Source organism: Mustela erminea, chromosome 3 (genome assembly GCF_009829155.1).
Source record: "Mustela erminea isolate mMusErm1 chromosome 3, mMusErm1.Pri, whole genome shotgun sequence".
Classification (NCBI taxonomy): Eukaryota; Metazoa; Chordata; class Mammalia; order Carnivora; family Mustelidae; genus Mustela; species Mustela erminea.
The window spans coordinates 33896859-33900683 of record NC_045616.1 but is presented as its reverse complement, the minus strand read 5'-3'; positions in this window follow the sequence as shown (position 1 = coordinate 33900683).

Genomic DNA, 3825 nt, shown 5'->3' with positions numbered 1-3825 from the left:
TCTTCAAGAGACACAATACATTCTTGGATTTTTTGCTTCAACGTCTTCTCTGGACTCGTGGACTCCCACCAAAGTACTCTGATCTGTGCGTGGTTGTCAAAAATCAGCATTATGTGGGTGAATGACAATAGAAAACTGCTATTCTGCCATTTCACTGATCCTAAAGATTCTAATAGAGGCTTATTTTATTGTTTTTAAAGTTTCTTTCCATTCTTTGAAGTAACTCTGTTTCCTTCAGTATTATGTACAATATTTTTGAATCAGTACTCTTCTTAACACGAGCTTTCTTCATGTATACGATAATCCTTGAATTGTGTTCTTATTTGAAAGTAGTAAGTAAATTATAAGTCAAGTGAATCTGAGTGGGGCCCATTGAGGAGAAGACCTCACATTAAGGGCCACTAGCTCTTTTGCTGAAAGAATCATAAATAATAAGATGCCAAAATTTTGCCCCAGGGCCATCCAGTTTCTTCAGGAGTATGAAAACATGTTTAACTTTTTCATCTTGAAGAGATACTTGACTATTTTATTTTTCTTCATCCTGTAGCTTTCATATAGAACGACACTGTGCAATATAGGAGCTATTAGCCACACATGGCTACCGAACACCTGCATTATAGTTCCTCTGATTTGAGATGCACAAAAGGGTAAAATACACAACAGCTTGTAAAGACAGAGTTCAATAAAAAGGAAAATATCTCAAAAATTGTTAGGTTTTTATCTTTATTCCATGTTGAAGTAATATTTTAGGTATGTTGGGTTAATTAAAATACATCAACATTAATTTCACTGTTTCTTTTTTTTTTAATTTTTCTTTGATAATATTCAAAATTGTAACTTTGGCTCAAAGTGTATTTCCACTGTTCAGCACTTGCAGAGAGTTTTCAATGATCTTTCGTCAGTTCTGTATCTTCTGCTCTTCATAGTACTCATACCTAACTTTCTGAAACATCAAGTGTCTCTGAGGTTCTTTAAGTGTGCTCGTTTTCCAGCTCAGCTATAATAACTCTTTCCAAGTATCCTTGAGTATTTAGCTTTTTTTCCTACCTGGCTCCAGTCAGTTAATTCCTCCATTTGATCTTTGTTTTCTAAAAATTTTTGAGATCTCACATGTGCTGATGCCCTTCTTCCCATTATCTTTATAATTTGTGGTTTACACTGTTAAATTTCTTTAATATTACTTTCATGTAGATTCATGAGGGGAATCTATGTGGTTTGAACATACTCTGTGTACACAATACATTATTTCACCCATATACCTGGGTATGCCCTTAGTGTCGCTTGGCACAGAGCACTAAAAACAGTAGAGATTCAGTTTCTAATGAATCTCATGCTTGTAAAAGAAAGAAATGATACAGTTAAATGGAAAGTGATGAATACTATTTCCTTATGATGGAGACTATATCATTAAATTACAATTGTAATTGACCAAAAACTGGTTAATCAAAGAAAATTATGAAAAAAATATATTGGGTAGCTATAGAGATGTGTAAAGAGACTGCAGAAGCAAGCTTGGGAAACTGGTGGGAACAAACAGAGGCTGGGCAAGCAGAACCATAGCCTGAGGCATGCCACGTAACCAGCCAGGTGAGGACACTGCTGTGACCCCACTGAGCACTGTATGACACAGCCTACGCCAGCACAGAATGGTGCTTCTGGCAATTCTGCCACTCAGAATTGACTGCTGTTTTTGCCAAACAAATTCTTCCCTGAGTGCTTTTTTGCAACTACTACCTTCTGAGTCAGAGTCCCTGGAGAGGGCACCTGATTATGAGAGCCCAAGTCATTTGGCAGTACAGAGTAGCAAGTATCTGGCATTTTCTGTGAGTGTAACGGGAAGCTCTGTCTTCCCTTAAGATTTGTGTAGTAGGGAATTCCTCAAACAGAAAACAGGTTGAGATTGGAGGCAGGCAAAAGAAGTGACACAGAAGCTTCAGAACAGATGACATTTCAGAGAACATAGCCAATATTCAGAACCAACATTCGGTATAACTTACAGAAATGTGAATGTTTAGATACCTTTAGAAATATATTCTTCTAGGGCGCCTGGGTGGCTCAGTGGGTTAAGCCGCTGCCTTCGGCTCAGGTCATGATCTCAGGGTCCTGGGATCGAGTCCCACATTGGGCTCTCTGCTCGGCGGGGAGCCTGCTTCCTCCTCTCTCTCTCTGCCTACTTGTGATCTCTCTCTCTGTCGAATAAATAAATAAAATCTTAAAAAAAAAAAGAAATATATTCTTCTAAGTTTAGTAGTTGCAAAATAAACAAATGGGCTTTGAGATCTACAACACTATCACACAATTAGTGAAAAGATAAAAAATCTGAAGGTTTAGAAGGAAGAGTTGATACCAATTGGTTCAGCTTCTTACTTAATGCAGAAGTCCTTCTGTAAGACCCATTCCAACATTTATAGTATTGTGGGAGCTCATTGAAATAGGATTTCATTTCATTTCTAAATTACTAGAAGTGGAATATTAGAAATTTCCTCCTTATGTATGATGAAAATTTCCTTCTTGTAACATCCACCCATGAGACCTAGATCTGATAACTCTAGCTACTCAGAACAGAACAGAGTAGTTAAAGGTTTTATTTTAACTACTGGGGTCAGACCAATATTTGATCCTGGCCTTGTTTCTTAGTAACTAAGTGACCTCTTTAATTCTTGTTTTCTACATCTGAAAAATGAGGATTAGAACAGCATCTACTCTAAAGAGTTATTGTAAAGTCTGAGATAATTTAGTGCTTAAATCAGTAGCCAGCACATAGTGAACATTCAAAAAATTTTGGTGATGATAATGATTGATTGATTGATTGATAATAACAGCTCTTCTGAAATTGAATATCAGCTGCCATGGAAATTTAGAATGATATTGGAGAAAAATAGTTGTAATTCTGATTTTACCACTGACTGATTCCTTAACCTAAAAGAAGTAACCATGTAATTATTTTTTTTTACAAAATGAAATATTTGGATTAAGTTTTCTTAAAAAGATCCCTTTCAGCTCTAAATTTCTGAAACTCTATATGCACTATGTCATCTGTTTTTATTACTGAACATTACCAGTATCATCAACTATACCTCATGTATCTTGACCAACAGATGTACCATAGCCTCTATCATCTTTCCCAGCAATGCTTGTCAGTGTTCAGCCAATTATTTTATTAGTAGGTTTCTTTCTTAAGATGGGATTGGGAGGGAGACAAACCATAAGTGACTCTTAATCTCACAAAACAAACTGAGGGTTGCTGGGGGGAGAGGGGTCGGGAGAAGGTGGTGGGGTTATGGACATTGGGGAGGGTATGTGCTTTGGTGAGTGCTGTGAAGAGTGTAAACCTGGCGATTCACAGACCTGTACCCCTGGGGATAAAAATATATGTTTATAAAAAATTAAAAATTAAAAAAATTCTTATCCATATTTTAAAAATTGAAAACAGATCATAAGGCCATACATACAAAATATAGCAGTATAAAGCATTAACTCTTTGTGAAAAGAATCTTACAGAAGCAAAATTTGACAATTGGCATTATAATGTTTCATCTTTTTTTTTTTAAATATTTTATGTATTCATTTTAGAGAGAGAGAAAGAAGGAGTGCGGGGTGTGGCGGTAAGAGCAGAGGGGGAGGGGGAGGGAGAAAGAATCTGAAACGGACTCCACACTGAGCATTAGACCCTGATGCTGGACTCCAACTCACAACTCTGAGATCATGACCCAAGCCAAAACTGAGAGTGGGAGGATTAACCTACTGAGCCACCCAGGCACCCCCATTATGTTTTAAATAAAGGTCTTAGATGCCTTGATATATATATTTATATATAGTCTTTAT